Source organism: Hemicordylus capensis, chromosome 5 (genome assembly GCF_027244095.1).
Source record: "Hemicordylus capensis ecotype Gifberg chromosome 5, rHemCap1.1.pri, whole genome shotgun sequence".
Classification (NCBI taxonomy): Eukaryota; Metazoa; Chordata; class Lepidosauria; order Squamata; family Cordylidae; genus Hemicordylus; species Hemicordylus capensis.
In genome coordinates, this window is record NC_069661.1 from 158,997,807 (window position 1) to 159,023,964 (window position 26,158).

General features: G+C 41.1%; 1 long non-coding RNA gene across 1 annotated transcript in view; it reads left to right on the plus strand.

Annotated features, from left to right (window-relative positions):
• Positions 1–26,158, plus strand: part of LOC128325842 (uncharacterized) — a 58,212-nt gene that overhangs the window by 29,583 nt on the left and 2,471 nt on the right. Inside the window, exons 3-4 of the long non-coding RNA XR_008307674.1 lie at positions 21,136–21,361; positions 24,417–24,646. This is a non-coding gene — a long non-coding RNA (uncharacterized LOC128325842). The remainder of the gene's footprint in view (positions 1–21,135; positions 21,362–24,416; positions 24,647–26,158) is intronic.

Consider the following 26,158-nt stretch of genomic DNA (forward strand, 5'->3'; position numbering starts at 1 on the left):
GATGGGAGCAGTTGATTAATTGTAATTGAGACCTCTGTATGTATAAGTTATGATGCTCTATTACCTAGTCCTGTTTTAATTTGATTTAATTTAATTTAATTTTTTATCTTTTGATTGCTGGTCATTTACTGTAATAAAATTTACTCATTCACCCCTATAAGCCACCACAGATAATCTGCCTCAGTTCACATCATTATGAGGCTGGCTCTGAACATATGTGAAAAAGCTTTCAGTAGGAAAATAATAATGGATTTTGGAAACAAGCTCTGAAGACTCTAGATAACTGTAGGGTAGAGATGTGCAAATTGATTTGGGTAGACTAACTCTCTGAGTTAGTATATAGACATGAAGGCTGGTCTACCCACTTATCCCAATTGGTGGACCAGCACTCCTGATTTTCTGGGGAGAGCTGGTCTACCCATTGGGATCAGCAGGCAGACCAACCCACCGCTACAGTATTGTAGCGCTACAGCCTGCCTCGGATTGCTGGTCTACCCACTGATCCCAATTGGTAGACCAGCTCTCTCTGGAAAGAAGCACCATTTTGAAGCCTATTTTTCCCTGCAAAAGGGGGCTCAAAATGGTGCTCGGTTCATCCAAATTGATTTGGGCTGAATTGGGGTGATTCATCGATGCAGCTGGCCAAGCCAGCTGCTTTCAATGAATTAATGGGGTTCCCCCCCCCCTGAGATTTGATTCAACCTCAAATTGAATCACAAATATTGATTCGTGCACACTCCTACTATTGGGAGAGGGTAGTTTTAACGTGTATTTTATATTTGCAGTTTTGAAGAATATATCTATTAGCCTAAGACTAGTCTAATTGTCCATCAGTAAATGAAAGAGTAGATAGATGATACAGGATAGCACCCTATTCTGCAACTCATGGCATAAATCCTTAGGCCTGATTCATAAAATCATTCAGATCTAGATTTAATGTGGATTCTGACAGTGTTATTGTGTTAAACCACACCGAGGTGGTTAATGGCCTCAGAGAAATCAGAGATACCCATCTTGGTGTGGATTCTCACAATCACGCTAATGTTGGGAACCCACATTAAACCTAGATTTGACTTGTCAGGATGCCACATTACCTGGTTGCCTGTGGGGCCCTGTAAAGTCCATGGGGAGCACAGGGAGCATAGCATTCTTGCTTTGGAGCTTCTGTCTTCCCCCGAAGGGAGCGGGGGTGAGATGGTTACAGACTGGTCGGGTCCTGGTAGGGTTGAGAAGGCAAGGCAGGGAGAGCTGCCAGGAACAGCTCCAGTGCGGCCACCATGATGAGAGTGGAAGGGAGCAGGAAGTGAGACCAGGGAAGGGGTGGGGCTTGGAGTGGGCTTTAAGCCCTGTCAGTGCTGAACTAGGGTGTTTAAAATTGACAGCCAATTATGAGGGGTGCTCTTGAGCATGGGATCTGGAGTTCCGTTGGAAAGGGAACCAGCTGGAAATAGAGAGTCAGGAGGAGGACTAAGATGATGCTATGACCTCCTCCCCTCACTTGCTCTGAGGCTGACCTGGACTGTTCTCACCTTGGGATTCTGGAAGGCCAGGAACACACCTTTTCCCCCTGGGAGCATGACATGACCTAGTGTGTGAACTATTTTATTTATTTTATTTTATTTATTTTACATATTTCAATACCACCCAAACTCGCTTCTCTGGGCAGTTTACAACAAAAAAGTTAAAACAGAATAAATGACAGAAAAGTTAAAACATTAATTAAAACAAAATGAATGATAACAGATTGAAACTTTACAACAATTTAAAATTTTAAAGTATTTTAAAAACAATGTTAAAACTATTAAAACACTATTTAATTAAATGTCTGGGTAAACAAATGCATCTTTAAAGACATTTTAAAAGTTGTCAGAGATGGGGAGGCTCTTGTTTCAGCAGGGAGAGCATTCCAAAGCTTTGGGGCAGCTTTGGAATCAGATGAGCTGGTGGCAAATGCAGACGGACCTCTTCTGATGATCTCAGTGGGCGGTGGGGTTCATAACGAAGAAGATGTTCTCTTAAATACCCAGGGCCCAAGCCGTGTAGGGCTTTATAGGTTATAACCAGCACCTGGAATTTTGCCTTAGTGAAATTATATCATGGAGCCACACTGAAGTATATATGCAAAAATATCAAGTTATAGATACTCCCCACTTTGACTCACATTCACAAACAAAGCCAGTTTGTGTTCTGCAGGCATATATTATTGGCTGGTACATATTCCTTTCGGAATCCTAAAATGTTGAAAGAGTGTGAATGGGGAGCTACCACCAGTTCTGAAACTACAGGCATATTCTCTTTCAAGTCTTTGTTCTTTCCCTTCTAGATTTCACTTTCTGTGAGACCTTATTTTCCTTAATATGATAAGTATACCTTATAGCCTCTCTCTCTCTCTCTCTCTCTCTCTCTCTCTCTCTCTCTCTCTCTCTCTCATAATAGATTAAATGTCTCATGTTTGACCAATAGACAAATGTGCCATTTTCAGACCTTTCTGCAGAGTCTTCTCCATATTGACACCCAGAATGTGAAATCTTTTCCTAGGAGATCTACTTAGCCCTTAATTTGCTTTCATTTTGTTGCCTTGCTTAGATTTAACTCTTTCAGCGCACTTTATGTTTTTGTGTTCTAAGTTGTGTTTAATGGCTGGTCCTCTACTTTTTAATTATTTTGTTTTTAATGCTTATTTTAGATGGTTGTTTATTGCTTTTATGTAGACCTTTTATTGCTTTTATGTAGACTGTAGAAGGTTAGGTAGAAATTCCTTCATACATAAATAAATCAGAATATTTTGATTTAAGAAATAACACATTTTAGCTTGTCTATGACTCATGGATGTATTTTAATAACTTTGATACCTCTGTCTGTTAGAGAGTAAGACCCAAGTGCCATTGTATCTACAATGATGCAAAATGTGTCATGCAGTGCAACTGAACTCCAGAATTATGGAACATGCTAGAACACACTATTGTAAGGCAGCGCTAATGCTGGTTCTGGTAACAGAACTGCATTGTTCTCATGTGTTTCATAGATCACCTGGAATATCACTTATTCTTTGCCTGTGGTCTAAGAGTGCAGTGCAGTATACAAGGGCAGAGCAAATGATTTTTAAAAAAACACCACGGTGTCCTGTGATTGAACTCTTAGCAATCTGCTGACTGTAAAAACATCATCACTATGGCAATGAACTGGCCATAACATTTTTATTAAGACATTTTTCCCCATATAGCATACTATATAGAGCTTGAAGATGAAGACATTTATTTATATATATATCACATGTAACTTTATGAATCCTCTCTTTTGCTTATTTGGGAAGTGATACAAATGGAGTATCTTTAGTGATGCGTGACCAACAGCCCTCAGCTCAACTCAGTGTCATATTTGGTGAGCATTTGGGGTGGGACGCGGCGGGGAGCACATCTTTTTTCAACAAGTACATTCTGTCTCATCCCATCTAACAATATAACGTTGGTGCATGCGCACTGATCATATATTCCTCAAGAATTGTAGATCCCAGCACCAGCCATGACTGATAGCCGCTTAGAAATTTAATTGCCTCCCCTTGACAAAACAAACACTCAAAACAACAGAGGGTTTAAATTCTGGATTGGGGACCAAAACCACATGTTGCAGAGAAATTACTTATTCTTTAGAAGTAACTGATGAGGAGGCCAACTTTGACTGAGAAGCAAGAGTTTGATATTCATTATTTACTAAACACAGGCTAAGAAAACAATACAGGCTAACGGTCTTTTATGCAGAGAGAGGGAGAACCTCCCTTAATGAAATTAGTGTCAGCAAGTAAAGAGCAGACAAACACACACTGTGACTCTACCTTCCAGCCAGTACACAGACACATTCAAATAGAGAAGCATGTTCCATACAAAAAGCAGACAATGAGGCTATTTACACGGGCAGCCAAGCCCAGGCTTAGGCAGTGAAAATTTACCCCAGGCTTTAACCTGGGTTTAACTGTAGGCCCTTAACTCCAGGTTCAGGGTTGTGTGGGGTGGGGGCACAGGCAGCCCAAGCACACAGAGAGCTGGCAGCAAGAGCACCTAGTTGAGGGAGGATCTCTCCATGCACCACGCTCCTGGTGCAGTGCATTGAGGGATGCCAGAGGACTTCCTCCTCTGGCTTCCTGCTCTGCCAATCACCAGAGAGGGAGATCATGTGTGTGGAGGCAGGCAGGAGCCTGCCTTCCCACCAGCCCTCCATCCCACTGGTGTTTATGGTTGTGTGCATGACCTTAGTCTCTATGGGAAAATCCCAACATGAAACACTTGCAAAAAGTAGTCCAAGAGAATTAACCCAAATAGAAAGAAGATACTCACCAAGCGAAAGGCTTCTATGTTGCATGGTCTGATCATGTCATTCACAGCAATTCACAGCATGTCATTCACAGAAAATGAAAATTAAAGAATTAAACATTAAATAACTTCTGTGCATGGGCCTACAAAACATCTGGCTTTGCAGGCCATATACTTTCATAGCTTTGGTTCGGTTCTAATTAGAATCAAACTTGAACCAGTTCTACCAGTTAAGGTTCTAAACTGTTAGAACCAGCCCATGGTTCATTTTGAATTAGAACCATCTAGAACCGGTTCTAAAAAGTTCTCCATAGGGAATAATGGGGCTCAAACCAGTGCATTATTATCTATGGGTAGCACCCAGGGGTGCCAAAGTGGGAAATATAGTAGAACCCCATGAGTGTTAACTACCACCCAAGCCCAGAAGCAATCAGTCAAAGAGGCTATTTTAATTATTATTTTTTAAAAAATAAGAAAAAATGTAGAATCTATGTAACATCAAAGAATCCAGCACGTGGATTCTCTGATGTCAATAGTGCTGATTTCTCTGATGGCACATCGATAATACATAGGGATTCATTATACAGAAAAAATGGGCCAGAAAAATGGGTCAGAGGCCTGAAGCTGGGCTAGCTGGCTGGGAAAGAAGCAGAAGGGAGGATTGGGGCCCTACTTCTACACTCACTAGACACAAAAAACTTGACAACTCACTCACTACACACACACACACACACACACACACACACACACACACACACACACACAAAATGTAAGCACACTACAGCCAGCCAGGAAAATACTTAAATATTTTATTTTTTAAAAAAATAGAGTGAATGGGTGGCAAAGCAGGAGTCAGTCAAACCACTCTCTGGAGACCACTAGTCCAGACCGCAAGGCAGGGCAACCAAAGCAGCAGCAGCAGCAGCAGTAGCAGCAGCAGCTCAGTCTCTCTCAGGCAGCAGGCAGAGCAGCAGCATACATGGGCAGCAGAGACAGAGAGTGATTCCAAGCTACAAGGTGGTCTTTAAATATACTTTGAATAAACCTCCTTGGAGCACCCCCCTTGTCCCTCCCCCTGGCCAATGGGGTGACAGGTGTCCCTGAGTGACACACTTTCAATGCCACTCAAAGAGCCAGACATCCCCTAGCCAATCAGGGGATCTGCAACACAGCTAATCGCTGGAAGTGACATTTGTCACAAAATGGATGACAGTCTCTTTCTTACACAAAGTAGAGGCTCGAGTCAGTTCAAACGGTTCTATTAGTACTGGGCTCGGTCCGGTTCAACATAAAATCAGCTCTAATTTTTATTTTAAAGTCCAGGCTCTATCTAGAACCTTCAAACCCAGGTGGTTCTATCTAGAACCGGTTTTATCTAGAACCAGTTCATTCATCCCTACCTTAGACCCATATTCAAGGGCAGAAATAAATCACTTTGCCAATTTAGAATTTTAGTTGCCCGAACCTGGAATTTCTTGAAATACTGGAGAAGTGACAGAGACAGACAGGCAGACAGAAAAAGGAAAGGAAAGGAAATTTCTAAAATTGAAAAGTGAAAACACTTCAAAATTTTCAGTCCTTCACTGAAACTCAGCAGTGTTTTCCATTTCCTTAAGGTAGTGGTAATTCAGTCCTATACATCCTGGGATAAAAAAACAAAAACTTCAGATGAGTATCAATGTAAATGCAGTGGCTGACACCCAGACTAAATTATTCATGAGTAGTCCCTTTAAAATTAATGGGACAAGTTAGTTGTGACTAACCAAAACCCAAAGATTAAACCTCAGTTATAATATGAAAAGTTCTAGATCTTTCAGTTTGATTTTACATGTCCAAACTTTTCATTTTTCACACACACATACACATGGCACAACATAAAATGGCTGATAGCCAGACTAAATTACTCCTGAGTAGTCGCACTGAAATGAATGGGACAAGTTAGTCACATGACTAACTTTGTGGAAAAGGGAAGTTTTGGACATGTACAGGCAACCTGAATGATCCAGAACTTTTCATGTTGTAACTGAGGGTTAATCTTCCTAGCTTATATTGAAGGTAGCCAATGTCCAAATAAACAGAAACAGCCCTGTGTGTTTAGGTCATTTAATGAAACTTTAGAGTTTTCAAGGGAAGTATGGAATAAGGAAATACCACAGAAGAGTTAGATATATTTTAAAGATGTCATGAGCAACCTTAACGAGAAGGTACAATCATGGATTTGTTAGTCTGGCCAAGGCAAATAACTGCACTCACCTCCATCCAAGAAGCACTTGGGAATTCCCTCCCTCCCTGCAATCCGCCCCATGTTGTCTGGTCTTGGGGAATAGAGCACAGTCATTCTACTGGCTAAACCACTGGAGAGCAGAGCCTATGGCATCTCTGTCATCAAAATGACAGAGCTGCCCATATGGGACTTGCATGACTAGACCGTCTCATGAGAAGAGGAGATCTCATTATGCATGAGTTCCTCTCCTTGGGAGATCTGCAGCAGCTGTCAAGTTCTATATAAAGAGGAAGCTGATAATGGGCAGGTGAGAACAGCACAGAGTGTCCAATGAGACTTTGCACCTGAGGGGGATCCTCTGGTGCCATGGATGGAGCACTTACAGGTCTGAAGGAACACGGTGCTAGAATCTTGTGCTGAGGCTAGATAAGGCCATAAGAGCTGACAGAAGGGGCAGCAGTGAAAACTTACAGGCACAAGTTAAATTCACAAAATTATTTGCAGTGGTTTGTATATGTACATAGGCACACCTACTTTCACTTAAATCCCCTTTTCTTCTTCTTTTGGTATTCACCACAGGCTTGTGTGATAGATGGCAGTCTGTGAAACCATTAGGTAATAAAAAAGAAGAAAAATATTATTATCCATACACAGCTTTTGCCTTCTGAATGAATTCTACTAGCAGATTACCCTCCTCCTCCTCAGTTCTTGCATCTGCTAGATTTTTGCCTGAAGCTACAGCTTATTAAATTTTAAGGTCCCTAGACTACTCAGTGCTGTAACTTGTCTATTTTTAATGCTTTCAGCATATCATAACTGCATAATATAATGTAGTCATTGTAACATTTTTCTGTCTTCTTACAATTCACAAATTTCACCTCGTCAATGTTAATTTTTTTAAAGGAACTGAAGAAATTAACTGCTCTCTCTATAATGCTTAAAGAGAACTGTAGAGAGACTTGGACTTAGGTTTCTTGCTGAAAAGAAATACACTGAACTAACAAGGGTATAGAAAAGATCTTATTAAAAATGTTCTTACCCATGGGATTAAGGAACATGCACACATATATCATACATAAAGTTATATATAAAGAGTTTTGGTTATCAGTAAGGCTTTTCAGCCCAGTAAGTATTCTTACTCTAGATTAGCACATAAAGTTTATATTATACTATTAAGATACAAAATCTAAAGTCATCAAGTCATAACTTTTTGTTTTTATAGTTGCAGAAACTATCAATTATCCCTTATATGAAGTTGAAGTGATACTACTCTCAGGTGTTTAATACTATATGGAACAGTTCAAGGAGAATCATCCTTAAAATATCACTAGTGATATTTTTGCTTCAGCATAATTAGCCATGTCCTGTCTTATGAGAAGCAGCAGCATATGTGGTAAAGAAATTCTGGATCGGCACCATGCAGGAATGCAATGCTGAAGAGGGAGAGCTGGTCTAAGGAGGAGAGCTGGTCTTGTGGTAACAAGCATGAATTGTCCCCTTTGCTAACCAGGGTCTGCCCTAGTTTGCATTTGAATGGGAGACTTAGGAGGGATGGAGCCGCTCTGGGAAGAGCATCTAGGATCCAAGTCCCCTCCCAGGCATCTCCAAGGTAGGGGTGGGAGAGAACTCCTGCCTGTAACCTTGGAGAAGTGACTGCCTGTCTGTGTACATAATACTGAGCGAGTTGGAGCAATGGACAGACTCACCATAAGGCAGCTTCCTATGTCTGACCAGATATGCCCAGCATGGCTGCAGGCCAGCCCACGAGACACATTTGACCAGTGAGAAGCTGACATGGTGTTGATCTATTTTAGACACCTCTCTGCCTGTATTTATCTTGGTCATTAGTGTTTGGTTCCTCGTTGAACTTCTGCCCAGCAGTGGCACTGACAAGATGAGGGCCAGCTAGGTATGGCCCAGCAGAACAGAAATCTGAGAATGGGTTCCAGGAAATTTAGAGGAACCGTTGAAAAGTTGTGTCAAGGGTTGTCTGGAACCACTGACAGCCTTTACCTTCCTGCAGTTAGGGTGTTGTTTCTGCCTTTCTAAGGAAAGTTGTTGCCATGTATAGAGATTGTGCCCTGTTCACCAGAGGGTAGTTCCAGTGGGGTTGGGTAGCATCCTATTGCCCCTGTCTGTATGATGGAAATGGAAGGCTATCCTCCTACACTGCAGAGGGTTCCAAGGAGTAAGAATTATTGAAGTCTGGTGGGAGGGGGATGGGCTGCCTCCTGGGGCAAAGCAGATGCCAGTAGAACATTGTCTTGGCACTTCCCTCCCGTGGGAGTCTCTGGCGAGGCAGGTATATCCAGTATCCTGCCTGGACATTGGTATTGTGCAGTATTCCTCATGTTCTCAGTCTGAGTCCATGGCACTTCTTTGTGTGATTGAGTCGGCATGTTCCCTTCCCGGAACTGGCACCATGAAGAAACCTACCCAGATTGGCTGTGATTGGTGCCATTGGGACATGACTGACAGAAACAAAAGGACAAGTACAAGGATGGAGAGCAAATAGTAGGGGAGAGGTAGCATTCCCCACACACCTGTTCTCCATCCCCACTTCTGTCGTTCTGTCAGTCATGTCTCAATGGCACCCAACGTGATCTAGAAGCCACCAGTCACAGCCAATCTGAGCAGGTTTCTCTATGGCACACATGTCAAACACAAGGCCCACAGGCCGAATCCGGCCCGCCTGGCCATTTTATGAGCCCGCGGTTACTGTGCCGCATCCAAGCACCTGACCGTGCTGCCTCAGTACCATTTGCAGGCAGAAGGACCTAGTCCCAGAAAGCTAAGTAGGAGCAGGGTGCTCCACACAAGTGCCTGATGGTGCTGCAGGCAGAAGGACCCAGTCCCAGTATAAAAGCTAGGTTGGAGCAAGGCACTCCACACAAGTGCCTGACCGTGCCACAGGCAGAAGGACCCATCCCAAACAGTGAGCTAAGTTGCTTCTTCATATCCTTGCTTCTGCACACCCCTTCCCTGCCGAGATCCAGCACTAGGCATGACCGTGCCAGAGTCCCGATCCTGCACCTGCTGCCAGTAGCAACTACACAGGTATGGAGTCTCAGTGGGATCCTACAGATGTCTCCAGCCAAAATGGTCTCAGACATCTGGCCAGAAAACAAATAGGTGAGCAATTTTAAAACCTAAATTTCAAATATAGAATTATAGATAAATGTATTAAAAACTGTTGAGTTTGTAATTTAACTGTTTTGCTTACAGTTTGTTTTGTGCTTGTTGTTATTTTCAGAACATGATTAGGATGGCGTGTGATATGGTGTCTCAGGGTGAGGAAGGATCTATACTTCTACTACTAAGACTAAGTATCTTAATAAAAAATTTGGCCCGCGACTTAGCCTGTGTTTTAGATTTCGGCCCCTTATGTGATTGAGTTTGACACCCCTGCTCTATGGTGTCAGTTCTGTGAAAGGGAACTTGTCAATTCTCAGCCACACAAACCAGTTGTATAGACAACTATGAAGTCATTTCATTTGTCTAATAATTGGCAATGCATTGTTTGGAACACATCTATTCAACTTAATAATCGAAACAAAGTAATGACTCTTAATAAAATCTAACATCACCTCAGAGCGTTCAGTTTGTCTTCTCTCCCCCCCCCCCCGCTGCTGTACCCACATTAGAACCACCCCCATGGCATTTTACTGGCTATAGGATCCAAACATTCCACTTGGGTAACAGTTAGACTGAGTTATCCTGGATGGTCTATTAATTTGTTGCCTTGGGCCAGTAGTCTTAAAATATATGCATTGGTTCTCTCATTCACTTCTGTCCTTATAAAAATGGATCAGATTTCAGATTTTTTCCCCTTTTTCAGAAAAGAGAAGCCACCATGAGGCACAAAGTGCAATAGTGGACAGATAGATCACATCAATAAATGGATCAAACATAGCCCCTGCTGCTTTGCTAGATTCCTTTCCTAATTCATTATTTCACAATATTCCTTAAAGCAAGGCAAACAATATGAAGTTGCAATTGTCTGGTTGCAGGAACTGTAGCAGTCAAAAGGCCTAACATCCTTACTGAAGTGAACTCTGATTGTTAAGAAAGCCTGAGCCAGTTTACCATGCTTTGCCTCTGGCAATAAACATTGCGATGTATTTTTACACTGCTCTGATTTTGCCTTAGCTTTCCATCCAGGAGCTTTGGCGATGCTATAATACATGGGAAAGTGACACGGCTTTAGCACACTTAGCTTACCTGTGAACTGAGATGCACTATTCCTCCATCACAAACATGAATTGATTGTTAATTTCCTTGAAACCAGCTCAGCAGGGAAAATGAAACTGCTAAGTGCATTTAGCCAGGACAATGCGATTTACTGAAACATTATTTATTTTAATTTGCTCCCCAATCTCATTTAGAGCATGTACTGCCTGTGGGTGCAATCAGAGTGTCTTAGAATACTCGGAACCAGATTAAAGTTCAAAATCCTTCTTAGTGCCAACTTATCACATAGGATATACAAACTCAATACAATCAGCTAGCTTAAGCCCAAATGTTAGTCACTGCAGCTTACAAAGATCAAGTAAATAATGTAGAAAACAAGGTGACCTAGAATTAAAAACACACAGACACACGCAAAGACTTTAGAATTGCTTTTGTCATTGATTGCCCTCAGGTCCCAGCTCAGAGTCTGCTATCCTGATGCAGCAGTTTCTAGCACATTTGCAGGGGCACCAATGGCCTTATGTTTCAAGACTCCAAGCTAAGTTCATGCAAAGGACTTAAAAGCCTTTCACATTATCATTGAATTCAACAATGTATGCCCTTTTAAACTCATACATTACATGGGATCAAGATGTCTGCCTTCACCGTCCATATTGATTCTGTTATATCAATAGAACATTTTTCTGGAACTCAAACCACTTTTTGCTTTTACCAGAAAAATGCTACCCTTCTCCCACCTACATATATCATTACCAGAACACCAGAAGCTGTTTCATATTGAGCCAGGCTATTGTTTACCTAACACAATGTTGTCTACACTGGCTAGCAGTAGTTCTTCATCATTTCAGGTAGGGTTATTCCCAGTCTTAGCTGGGAATGCCAAGGATTGAACACAGTATCTACAGACAGAGGTGCACCTAGGTAATTGTGGAATATGGACCTAAAGGCCTTTGGAACCCACCCCCCACAAGTTAAGCATCATCTTCCTACATCCACACACCATGACAAAACAGTATTTTTAACATGTGAGTTCTTGAGAGCACGAACAGCAACTGAATTCACATCAATGTAAGAATATAAAACAGCTATATTTATGCAAATATGCATTAGCAGAAACATTACAACACAAAACTTAACATATTCCCATCCCACATATTTCTTTCCCCACTCCCGCCTCTGTCTCCAAAGCATCCGGCCCAGGTCAAAATCACACTTGGCCACATGGCATAGTGTGTGGACCAGCAGCAACCACACCACCCAGGACAGACTAAAGAGAATTTGGGGGTCCCCAGGGTGTATGGAGGCACTGGACCTCAGCTCCAGAGACCAGGAGTGCCACTGTCTACAGACTGTCACTATTGTGACTACCTGGCTGACTTGCTTGCTTGCTTGCTTGCTTGCTTGATTTTTTTAAAATATTTATACCCCGCCCCTCCAGTACACTACTGCTTGGGGTGACTCACAACAATGAAACAGATACAATGTAAAATAAAAGTAATAAAATGAACCAAATTAAGGAAGCGAGTTAAAAGTTGGGCTAAAAACCACAGTCAGGATTACGTTTCAAATGAAAAGTTATTTTAAAAGTTAAAAATTGAGGGTTATAAAAAATAAAAAGTAAAGAACCTACCAGATATAACCAATGATGGAAAATTTAAAAACCTCTTTAAAAAGATGTGTTTTTAGTTGTTGTTGTTTTTTTTAAAAAAAAAACACTGAGGGAGAGGGCATGGTGAAGCTCTTCCGGGAGGGCATTCCGAAGCTGAAGGGCCACCATCCAAAAGGCCCTGTCTCTAGTCCCCACCAACTAGTCTCTGTTAGTAGCAGGGCCATGAGCAGTGCCTAAGATGAGGAGCGGAGGGCCCTGGCAGGTTCATTTGGTTGTGCATGCCTCACAGTCTCTCTCATAAAATAAGTAAATAAGTGATCTGGCTCAAAAAGTGTCTTTTTGAGGAAGCCAGTTTGATTGCCAGGGGCAATGAAAAGCCGGAATGGGACCTGAGACAAAAAAATGAAGGTCTTCTGTCAAAGACACCCCTCTTCCCATATCTTTGCTGCAGAACTGTCAGGACATAGTGAAAAGCCAAGATGAATCTTCCAATCAGGATCCAGCAGGATGCAAGTGAGTCAGGGAGCAGAAAGAAGAAAGCAAAGAATGAGCAATTGCCCAGCATGTGCCCCGGCATCAGGGGGCCCAAGGATATTCATCTGTCCCTTGATCGTGGTCTGTCCCACTGAAAGTAATGGAACCACTTAATTATCCAGACCAAAATATTCATGTATAGTCCCACTGAAATTAATGGGGAAAGTTAGTCATGTTAGTATTTTGTTTCAGAGAGACTACTCATGAGTAAGTTTAGTCCGGATGTCATCCAGTGGCACACATTCAAGAGGGATGTGAGCTTGCTGACTTCACAGTGCTAAATGCTTCTACCAGTGCAGGGAAAGCTCTCTGCAGCCTAAGCACTGCATAAAAGCAGCTGTGATCTACTCCCATTTGAAATGAGTGTCAGTACTCTGACACAATGCACAGGATGCATGGAGCTTTCCCTGACATTGGTAGGAGTGTCCACATTCTGGTGAGTGCTGTGGAGCCAGAAAGATTGCATCCCTCTTGTATGCTGCACACAATGTAAGTCAGTGTGTTTAATAGCAACGTTCTCATACTAAATCTCTACTCACATGTTCTGTTTAACACACGTACAATCTGTGTCCAGTGTCCAAATCTGTACAGTGCATGAACAGATCTATATGTATGTAAGTTATTCAGATATTTTGTTCAAGTTGCTTACAGTAAGACACATCTTATCCGTACCCTGCATTTTAGTAGGCTTGCACCAAGAGGGATCTTTAAGATGAACACATATAGAGTCATTCACCCAAAAACATGTACATGTGCACAGACACATATATGAACATACAACATAGTGTCTGAGATATGTGCTTAAGTGAATGTGTAAATAATTTTCATGAACAAAATGTATACTGAGCTCAATTATATTTAAATATATTTTACTATAGGTTCTGTCATTCAAAATACAAAATTAATTCATAAGCTTTGTACACCTGAGTTGGAACTGTTGGATAAATTTGCATCTCTTTGGACTAAAAGAAAGGAATACAACTATAACATGCACATATGACTTCTCCAATATCTTTTTACTATAACCTTATAGTACAACAGATGAGTGAAAATGTATAGGTGAATTATGCAGTGGAAAAGTTACCTTTGCATTGAAAAAGAGGACTTCATTTCCATAGAACAGAGGAATCTGAATAGCTGAAGTGAAACAAACCTGATGTTTATGTTTCTCCTAGCGCATAATAGCCACAGTTGTACAGATTTGTTCTTTGGGCCCTTTCTTATCACGGTACATATTGCATTTATCTTCTACAATGTTGCCGTTGCATATTTGGCTCTCTGAAGATTCACCAATATAGAAGTAGTGCCGTGAAGGATCTTTCCAGTCTTCCAGGTAATCTTCTGAGGTGCAGTATCTTTCCCACACAAATAAAGAAGTACATTCTAATCTTAATAAGAGAGACTTGCCTATAGCGGTTTCAGAGTGTCCTCTTTTGCTGTCTGGAGTCCATAGATGCATCAGAGTCAGCATCATGCAGTAAAGCAAGATCAATTATATCGTTTGAAGGCAGAATTTCATGCACATATTATGAAATATTACAAGAGGGCCTAAAACATGGAGAGCTAAATGTCCATAAAACAACTAACATAATTAATTTCCTAATCACTCCCCTATTCCCCTTGATTCCTCAGTCATGCCTTCTGTCCTTTCATACCATTTCACTATGCCTTCTTCAAGACTGCACAATCTAGTTCAGTTTGGCTCTAGAGAAGGAAGCACTGGAAACTTTATACAGAATGTCTTTGAAAGTCACACACAACTGACAAGAAGGAGACAATTATGTTATCTTCCTGAAGGGGCTAACTGCAGATTCAGTCTGTAGTTATGTTTCAGTCTCCTTGTTTTTTGTTTTGTTTTGTTGTTGTTTTGATAAAACAACAAAGCTACTTTAGGAGGGGATGATGATTTCGAATGGGCCAGAGGAAAGAGGTACTTAACCCTTTCTGGTTTTTCACTTCAGCCTCCAAGTGGTTCTTCCTTTTATGTTCTTTCACATGTCTGTTTAAGCACCACTTCTTCCACACTACTTCTGTGCTCTTAATTATCTCATCCTGAACCAGCTTTGGTTTTTTAAAAGAAATGTTGTGCCATTGTTACATTGATAAGCTTTTAACACGTATTTAGCCCCTAAGAGTGGAATGCCCTCACAGGAAACTAATCCAAGTTTTAAAACAAAAGCCAAAACCAGGGATTTTTTTTTTTTAAAGGAGGACATAAAGGCTATTCTCATGAACAGCCTAACCCAGGCTAGGGCAACCCAGCTTGGGTTAGGCTGCTCATAAGAATATAGGAACATAGGAAGCTGCCATATTCTGAGTCAGAACATTGGTCTATCTAGCTCAGTATTGTCTTCACAGACTGGCAGCGGCTTCTCCAAGGTTGAAGGCAGGAATCTCTCTCAGCCCTATCTTGTCCTATTTTTTTAAAAAAATCTTGTCCTATCTTGGAGTTGCCAGGGAGGGAACTTGGAACCTTCTGCTTCCCAGAGTGGCTCCATCCCTTGAGGGGAATATCTTACAGTGCTCATACTTCTAGTCTCCCATTCATATGCAACCAGGGTGGAACCTGCTTAGCTAAGGGGACAAGTCATGCTTGCTACCACAAGACCAGCTCTCTTCCATTAGCTCAGATCATGTGTATGTTCAGGCTGCACATAGCCTGAGCATACACAGAGTCAGGCACCGAGAGCACCCAATTCCCAGGGTAATCCCCCAATGCACCACACTCGTCATGCGGTGCATCTAGTGCTTCCTGGTGAAGGGCTCTTCTGGTCCTGGCCTCATGTGTGCCAGTTCTCTGCTGGTCTGGGGGACAGAGGGAGAATGGGCAGTTGGCAGCAGCAGGTAAATTAGGGTAGGAGAGATGGGCATGTGAGGGGCCTTCAGTGGTCGTTATTCTTGGAGGGGATAGGGGCAGCTTCTGTTCTTTGAACATGTCTGTCTAATTATAGATATACCCCTGCCCCCATGGAACAGCACACCAGGGAGAGAGGTGTACACTCCCAGAATGCATGCCTTAATCATTTGGGATTGGCCAGTCGGGTGAAGTATCATTCAAACTGATCCAAAGATTATTATAACTGGGAAAGAAAACTATGTTAGGTGAAGTGATCATCAGTTTCACATGGGAAATGTTTGCACATATGCACACACATATTCAAGACAGCAAAGAATAGGAATACAGATCTGCGCCTCTTATATAGGTGGTATTTAACTGCTAATTAATGTTGAATGTGTCCCAACAGATAAAAGAAATTGTGGTTTCGAACCTTACAAGACAGAAAGTCTGTTCTCCACAACATGACTCAGTCAATGTATATTTTCTTCTTCTCTCTTTCCTCCTCCATCTTTTCCTCACTTTCATATTTGCAGACCTATCTGCTAATAAAAAACTATTTGGGGACATGTCTTTCCTTTTTAAACCTATTTTCCTAAAGGAAAGGAAGCTTATGAGATTACCCAGCTTTGTGTGTGTGTGTCCCTTCATCAGCTTTGCAACTTCACAATGCCTGGACCAATTTGACCAAATTTGGTAAAACATACACATAGGGACATCTCAACAGCATAGTTTGTGTCATCCGGTACAATTGTCATGAATGGCACATAGTGACACCTCAGTGGCATAGTTTGTGATTATTTCATCTACCCTGAATCAAGATGGCAGGCACATGGACATTTTAGGTGCAAGTGGGCTAACTTGTGAAATGATTTGAACCAAATTTGGTCCAGCTGTAGGGACACATAGAGACACCTCAATGGTGAAGTTTGGGATGATGTCATCCACCCCAGTTCAAGATGGTGGACACATAAATGTTTGAGGCACAAGTGGAACCAGTTTGAGCTCAACTGGGTACAGTTGTAGGGACATATAGAAACACCTCAATGTCATAGTTTGTGATGATGTCACCTCAATGTCATAGTTTGTGATGATGTCATCTACCCCAATTCAATATGGTGGATGTGTGAATGTTTGAGGCAGAAGCTAGTAATTGTCAATTAAGACGATAGTGAAAGGAAAATAGTCAGATTAGTTCTTACTGGAACTTCTTGTTATATATTTATATCATATTAAAAAGAATAGGATATAAAGCACTTACTATTATAACTAATTATCACCACTCCTCATCAATATTTCTTGTTATTTTATGTCTAATACAAATGATATACTTGAGTGTATATATTCTTATTATAGAATAAACCATTATCTGAGTAGTCATAGGACTGGGTCTCACGATCAGTGGGACCTGGTTTGTGGCAGTGAGCGGGAAGAGCGGGCTAAGCCCGCTCTCTCCACTCATGAGCGGGGAGGGAGCCTTGGGCAGCCGGATCAGCCACCCACAACATTACCGGCTCCGTGATGAAGCTGGCGGGGGCTGGGGGGAATGGGGACCGATTGGCGAGCGTGCAGGGCATGCTGGCGAGACCCCCAGAGCCGGGAGGTAGCTTTTCACCTCCCTTCCGGGGGTCTCCTCGTGAGTAGCTGCAGCGCGGAGCTGTGCCGCGGCTACTCATGATGCAATAGCCCGGGTTTGCGGAGCACTCACTCCGCAAACCCGGGCTAAGGGGCGGGCTACTTGAGCGGGTTAGCTGCTCAAGAACCACTGGGCTCGCAACCGAGCCCCGTGGTTCTTACGATTAGCAAAAATCGGGCTAGGCTATCCTAGCCCGATTTTTGCTAATTGTGTGAATAGTTCCATAGTGTTCTGTGGTGTTGACTTTAATACTGACATTACATTGCTCATGTGCAATAAAGGTGTTCTTTTTGCTCTCTAACTCCCAGTTTTTCCGAAGGGATAGATTGCCCTTTTTACTCATCTTTTTCATTAATGAGTAGCTCCCCTCTGTTTCCTTAATGAATTTCATATATTTTTAACTGAAATGTTATAATTTCATTATAGTGTTCTGGATCTGAAGCCCCTCCTTGGACCATCATTCTATCCTTTGTGGCGGAAAAAGGACATCACATTGATTATATATATATTTTGTCTTCCCCATTACAAGAACAGGAAGACCTTTTAAAAGGGGTTCAAAGGACTTCACACCTTTTAATCCTTTAAGGGCTTGAAGGTAAAATGAGAAATTCTTTCTAACCAAAAACCCAGAAACATTCAAACTACTTTCGCTTTTCCTGACTGTGTGCTTCTGTGATGCGCAAGACAAAAATTAATATAAAATCAAAGGAATGCCCTTGTTCCTTCACATGGGGGAGGAATGATGACCCTAGGGAGGGCTTCAGATCCAGAACATTTTGCAAAGTTCTGACTTGAAACAATCCAGTTTTAGTGTGTTTTTCTATCTTTTTTTAAAAATCCCCTTAACATCAGAGTTACCCATGGCCTTGGGAAGAAAAGGGGAAAAAACACAGAGTCCTGCCAATGTGGACTTCATGTGTGCCAGATTAATAACTGTATGCCCATCCATTCAGAAGCTATACGGTGGGGGCAAAGGGGGCATTTTGTTACCCCTTTACATGAAAACAAAGGGAAGGTTTCTGCTAGTGGAATGGTGGTCTAAGGAGAGTCTTCAGTTTCAGAATGTTTTGTAAAGTTCTGGCTTGAAACACAATAGATTATACAATTTTCAGCCATTTTAAAAGAATTTTTTTTAAAATCACAAAAATCAGGGGATTGGCCTATAGGTTTGAAACAATTACACTGTCAATGTGGACTTCATGTGTGACAGATTTCACAACTGTATGTCCATGCATTCCTTTTCATGAAGGCAAAGGGAAAATTTCTCCACATGCTGGTGGAATGATGGCCCAAGTGGGATCTTCAGTTTCAGAAGTTTTTGTAAAGTTCTGACTTGAAACAAATCAGCTTTTCACCATTTTTTGCAATTTTTACAAAAATCAACCCAAAATCAGTGTATTTACCAATTATCTTCAAATTCTCTACAGGGGGTCCTAACCTTCTTATCCACATGTGTGACATGTTTCAAGGATCTAGGACCAACCAGTAGTTTCTAGTGATTTCCCCCCCAATTTTCTCATTCATCTCCATTTTTTAAATTCCAAAATTACAAAGTATTTCCAAAATCAATTTTGATATTTCAGAATTAATTCCAACTTTACTGATCTGATTTTCCAAAACAACCCCAGATTCAGATTTTACTGATTTTTACCAATTTGGGGTGATTTCAGGTAAAATCCAAATATTTGACTCTAAATCTGCACAGGCCCAATATTCAGTGTGTACTCAAAAATGAAATTTCTGAAATAGCCCTGTGGATTTTATGAAAGTGAAAAAGAAATGAGTGACTTTTCAGCCGACAAGCTCAGAAATCTACATTTGATTCCTTGTATTGCAGTTCACCAGTTGTTGTCACCAAGGACGAGTGCAGAGCAGGTTAATTTGAAGAATAAAACTTATTTTCCTGATTCCTATAGAACATCTTATTAAGGGTTATAGGAAAATGAACCTTTCTGTGTAGTTTAGCCATTGTTACAAAACATTAGCTGCAATTGAATGCAATGGAGAAAAGAAAGTCAATACCTGCTCTTATTAACATTTCAATTATTCCTGTAGGCTACAAGGATCCAATAGTTTTCAGCATCTGCACATCTTTAATTTATATCACTTTCCTAAATCTTATTCTGCTACATATGTTCTGTTCACAGCAAGGGACATGCTGTACATCTGCTGACTCAAGATGCCACCTTGAGTACTAGTTTAACAAGGTGCTGAAATTGCAGAGGTGACAATTCAGGTCTTTCTGTGGATGTTGTTAACACAGAAAAAATGGAAACCCAAAAAGAAGGCAGCAAAAAAAGAAGAAAAAGTGTTCCTTGGGTATAAATGATCTCAAGTAAATAAGTGAAGTCCAGATATACTGAAACTTGGATTGCTGAAATCTGTTCTGGCTGGTGAATAGGGCCCTGTGTTGGCTTCTTAGCTCCAGCTGAACATGCTGCTTTCCAAAAGGTCTAAGAAGCAGGTGAGCTGTCATTATCTGCACTCAGTGAAATTTGCCAAAGAAGAAACTAAAATTTCCTTTAACACTGACATTACACATAGGAATAGTTCCTATCTGTAAAATTTACAAAATTGATCTAATGTTAGTTTGACATGAATTAGAGATTCCCACTGTTTGTGCTCTCTCACAGAGCGTGTCATGTGAACTTGGGATTTTTCCAATCTCCAGTTGGCAGTGCACCAACCCAACATGGAACCAGCATAGTAAAGCTGACTTCAGATCCTAATTAAGGATCAGCTTGATCTTAGCTTGATGTTAGTTCCATGTTGGGTTGACAAGATGTCAGCTGGAGATCAGTGAAACCCTGAGTTCACACAAAACACCCCATGGGAGTGCACACACAATGAGAATCACTGCTTCTCTTCAAACAAACATTACATGAACCATCCCACAAACAAATCTTATTTTTATACCATGCCTGAGAATAGAAGTTAATTGTCTAAAGCTGATTGGATTTGTAATGAAGTGGATTGGCTTTAGTATGATTCACACTATAAATCATCGGTTTCAAACTGCATTCTAGGAAATACAGTTTGAAATTGTTTTATAGGGCTTCTTGGAGGCAAGATCAGTAACAACAGACACAATTTTTAAAAAATTGGTTACAATGGTCAGGAATCTCTTCTTATAATGTGTGGGCTTTATACTCAGTTCATCTGGACTGGTGGTAAAGCGATCAGGCTTGGTCAGCACTCCATGTGATCTACTGTATGTGCACAACCAAGAGCAACCCCCCAAACTGTCTGCAAGGTTGAGGGGTTTCCTGACAGACAAGCTCATACAAAAAGGTAAATCATTTGAAAATCACTGCCATATATGAATAATCCAAACTGCAATACAATCACAAGTCTCAATCCACAAAGTATTTGTCCCTGTGCAAATAATATGTTATTTTAATGGAAATTATTGTCACATTAAGGAGAGTAGTGAATCACCCTATTCTATAAACAGAACTTCAAAAACAAGTTCCAAAGAAAACACTCTTCTGACATGAGGGACTGCATGGTTTCCCCCCCTCCCTTGCACCCCAGTGACCTATTTTTGAAGAGAAGCAATTTATATAACTTCATCAAAGTATTCTATTTTTCTGCAAGCACTGGAAGGAGTTTTGATTAAAGTACTCAGCTCAGAATGGTTTTGGATTAAAATATGATTGCACTTATTAAGATTCTTGTTAATGCTTGATTTCCACAAGTGATGTGGAGTAAATTTTCATGTCAATGCCACTCCTCTGCAAAAAGGAGTTTTGCAAAGGAGAAAGAAGTCATTATAACACAAGCTTATCAACCCCACAGGGTACAATAACAGCACGGAGTTGGGACCTGAAATGGCATGGGCCATAATTACAAAAGGGAAAAGGAGCTATTCAAGCTAGAGATGCGAAGATGAAAGGATATCATAATCATCAGCAAAGGAAAAAGAGGACATTAGCGCCTATGGCTGATAATCTACATTATTTTAAGAGTCATTCCCTTTTAAGTTATTCAATTATATCAATGAGAATTGTACAAACCGACTGAGGTAAGATCTTAACAATTGGCTACTTTACACTAGGGAATTCCATCATTGTGGAACTCCGCAGAAACAACTCAGCACTGTTCTGGCTTTGGTGTGGGAAAATGAGGGAAAACAATGTGGAAATAAGTCATAATGATTTATCTGAAAAGCGATTTAGCAAAATACAAACTCCCTTGACACTTTTAAGAAGCTACATTGAAAATGTGGAAGCTGAGGAAGTGAGAGTGTACACCATGTCAATTGTATCTTTAACCCAAGCACTTTTCAGACATAACACTGGATATTTGGAAGGGAGAGACTAGTACCACATACACTATCACAGCTCCCAACCTCAGTGGTCCACATTCTTCACAGTGTTAGGAGAGCAATAGCTCCACCCTCGCAGAAGGCCAGGACAGTAGCTGGGATGAAGGCTTGCTATGCAGCCCAGCGTGCAGGGAGTGGGACGGAGAAGCCCTCTTTGCTGCCAGAAATTCACTTGGGGACATATTCCTGCAGAAATGGGGAGGAATGAAATGTTCCCCTCCCTGTGCACTAGGCTGCTCTGTTCCCCTCTAAGGATGTGCACAGAACTGGTGGGGGTTGGTTCACAAGGGGGGGAGACACCTTTAAGGGTGGGGGAGCATGCTCTTACCCCTCCCGCCATGTTTCCCCTGCTGGCTCTGCACTTGAAAAGGGTCCAGCAGGGCGGCAGCATACCTCCCTGCTGCCATGTTCCCTCATCGATCGAAAGTGACAGGAAGTATCCCGCTCATGTGGCACGAGCATGCACATTTCATGTGCGCCCAACGTGCACATGTGTTTGGGGTACTTCCTGTCACTTCCAGTCGATGAGGGAATGGGGCAGCAGGGAAGTATGCTGCCATCCTGCCAGACGCAGTTCAAGTGCAGCACCAGCGGGGGAAATGTGGTGGGAGGGGTAAGAGCACCCTCCCCTGCCCTTAAAGGTGTTCCCCCAGCCTTCATACCGGCCAAATCGCCAGTCATTTGAATAATGAAAATGTGTAAGATTTATAGTATAATTTCAACCTCTCTATTGAAAATAAAAGGGCCTCCGAACAGGTTCGTGCACATCCCTATTCCCCTCCGTCTGCTGCAGAGCAGGCCTTGACTGTTCCTAGTGTCTTGGCTCCCTGCAAGGGCAGAGCTCTTGCTCTAGACTCCTAATACTGCAGAGAATGTTTGCCACTATGTTCAATGTACTGTAGTATGTACACACACACAAATGAATGCCCATACATGGCAACTGGGGAGAGAACCTTTTTGACTTCAGACCCAAGATATTGTCCCATTCTCATGCAGGAATGACATTCAGATGTCATTTCAGTGCCAAGCAAATATAATTTCTCCAGGTCTTTAAACCCATTTAAACTACAATTGACTCATTTATCTGCTATTCTGTCCTGTATCTTATTGTTTGGGTTTTTTATGTTTATGAGGTTTTTGCATTTTTATGTTTATGGCATTTTGCATTTTGATTTTCAACTTTGTGAGGCATCCTAAGAGCACTGAAGGGAAGAAGAGAAATATATTAAATCAGTAGTCAAAAAAAGGAATACTTTAATTCAGGAGTTTTAAGAAAATATTCTATACAGGGCTTTTGGTCAAAGAGAATAGATAGATAGATAGATAGATAGATAGATAGATAGATAGATAGATAGATAGATATAACTTTTTAAAGGAACTGTATTTTTTCTAAGCTCAACTATTATGTGCCTTACCATCTGTACATCCTGGTGAGGAAGAGCCAGAATAGTCCTTTCTTCCATTCTTGAGATAAGACTCTGGTTTTGTTTGTTTGTTTGTTTGTTTTTAGTGTTCTGGTATTCTGCTATAGATTACTACATCTTTATAGAAACTTCTCTAAAAACCTGATTACATCTAGAGATACATGTACTAAAATAAATAGAGGAGGCCATGAAAATGAAATAGGCCTCTAAGAATATAGTACACTGATATGAGGTGGGGAAGATCCTATATATTGGTAGTAGCATATCTAAAGCTTAATTTAACCCGCGAGCTGCCAACTACATTGAGATTATACAGTTAAGTATCTCAGGGTTAAAAATGGCGTTTGATATGTTTCCACCAGTAGAATCTGTAATTCTTCCATCTTATCTCAGGTGTACTACTATGTTCTTAGAGGCCTATTTCATACTCAGGGCCTGCTCAATTTCTTTTCATCATGGGTTTGTATGTTTTAATAGTTCTTCTTATTCCCATTTCTACACCTGTAGAAATGTTGAGAGAAGTTAAAAGAATATAGGATTATCAACACTTCTTGGGTTTTCTTATCTCTAGTTATTAATGATCACATTCATGGTATTTTGATAATTATATTAAATGGAGGAGGTAAATAAAACAGGATATAAAATACAATAAAAATACCAGAGTTATTATTTCAAAAGTATTAGTTTCCAAAGTATTGTTTCAGTATTTGAAACGGAAAGCTCTATAAGATGTAATGAGATTATCAGATGACCACGAAGCCACTTATTTTTCCTTTGCCTTGACCATCATTCCCAATCCAATGGTTTTGGAATCATTTTCTACTTCCAGCACCAATTTCTTGACCTTTGAAAAGACTGAACAAATGTCTGCCTCTTAAGTTAGAAGCATAAATGGGCAGCCACCACAAAGGTGAATTGATTGGTGGAAGAGGCATGTGCTCACACAGGCATGTCCCTGTGCTTCCAAGCTTATTACCTCTGCGGCCTTTCTGTGTTCTCTTAACTCTGAGATGGAGCAATCTGAGATGAGACTTTGACACCCAGTTCCCCAGGGGTCCTGGCATTCAGTCGTGCCATTGGGCTGGCAAACAGAGCAACATTTATGATAGTATGGTGGAAGCTACGCTGCTAATTGCAACCTTGGGAGCACTGGACTTCTCATTTATTTATAAGGGGGAAGAATGTCAAAGGAATGCCAAGCTCCAGATGGGGAAAAAAAACCCCAATTGATTTATTATGCCTTCTGCACCAGTGACATTTGTCATATGGTACAAAAGAAGGAATGTTTAGCAAAGTTTTATTTGTCTCCCGACTTCTCATTATTATAGCAAGTAAGCTATAGAACAGCCAAACCTTAACAATCCAACACTGCTCTCTGGTGGCATGAAACAAAGGCATTCTAACCTCTACAGAAAACTCACACAGGTCCAGTACATAAGTCCTTGAAGACAGATAAGTGACAGGAATGCTCAACATGTTCCTCAGTGATAAGAAAAACAGAGCAATAAACAACTTTAAACCCACCAAAGCATGAAATGAGGATCCTGACTTAGCAAAGGTAATGCAAATAAATAATAAAAAAGTCTTAAAACTGATATATATGTTTGGCAGATATACCATATACTGAATATTACAGGAGAATAATATTTCCCTTAATATTTCTTCATGTAATTCATATTTTTAACATGGAAAAAAGGGAGGAGAGAATGTCTCAGCTGCATTATATTTCAGACTCTTGATTTTCAAAAACGTACTGGCATTTAAAACTTAAATGTAATGTGTGTTGTGAAGCAGTGATAAAATGGCATAGCTAAAAAGACCAATTGGGAGAATTGGGGTTTAACAGTAATTTGGGAGCAGCTGAGCCACAAAGGAGAGAATTACTAAAGAAAAGATATTTACAGAAATGTTTGGTGTATAGTAACTTCAAATGGCTCAATTGGTATATTACTATGCTAACATATAAAATATGTGAAGTATGCACATATTAAAAAGAGCACCGAGTACAGGAGGTAACAGCTAAAGGAGGGAATAACAGACTCAGTTTATTCAAAATTCTTATCTTATTTAGCATGCTTTCCAACAATTACCTCAGCAGTGTGTGGGGGCTGCAGCAGCATATTCCATACCCACTGAGGTGACATTAGGAGTCCCAGGCTGTGGGGAGGAGCCAGAAATGCAGCTCTGCCTCATTGCCAAGAGCTGAGTCAACACCGATGTGTGAAGGAGCCATGTCACCGACTCTCGTCACATGACTTCTAGCTTGGGCATACCATTACTTTCATACCTCAGCACTATGGAAAGAAGACACACTGCTGTGACTCTCATGCCACTGGAAAAATATCAAAGAGGCCCTTGCATATTTGTAGAGAATGTGTGAGAGATATTCCCAAAAACGTTTAGAACAGAAGCTGCACTATACTCATTGGCACCCATGCAAACAAGTTAACTTTATAAGACTCCAATCCTACTAACATTTCCTTAGGAATAAGAAACCAGTGGGACTTACTCCAAGTGTGCACAGCATATGGAGACAGATCTGGATCCATGTATTTAACTTATGACTATGCAGCATTCCTAGAATATTGCATTGGAAGGGCATTAAGGAACACGGAAGAGACACATTTTGCATTTGCTTTAGCCTAAATCCTTGATCAGGAAAGAAAAGCTTCTGCAGCCTGGCCAAATTGTTGATGAGTAGGTTGGTGGTGCATGATGCCAAACTGTGTAATCTTCCACTTCTTTCACAGGAGATGGGTTATTTTGGTTGACTTGAGTCCCATGTATTTACAGCTAGTAATGACACATTAGGAGTACTTTGTTGCTGGTCTCAAAATGTTAAATGATATGGGAAGAGAATTGGCTAGTTAAATATGTTTGGGGGTTTAAAAAAAAAAGTATCTGTGACTGAACTGATACTTGGTTACTGAACATCCCTCCCCCCAATTAGGATGCAAACATCCAAAATGAGCTGGTGAAGGAAAATAAATGAACATTCAATATTGGACTGGCAGCTGTAGGATGAGATTCTTTGCTGGCGTAAACCCTCACACTGGCTCTTAGAGAGCAG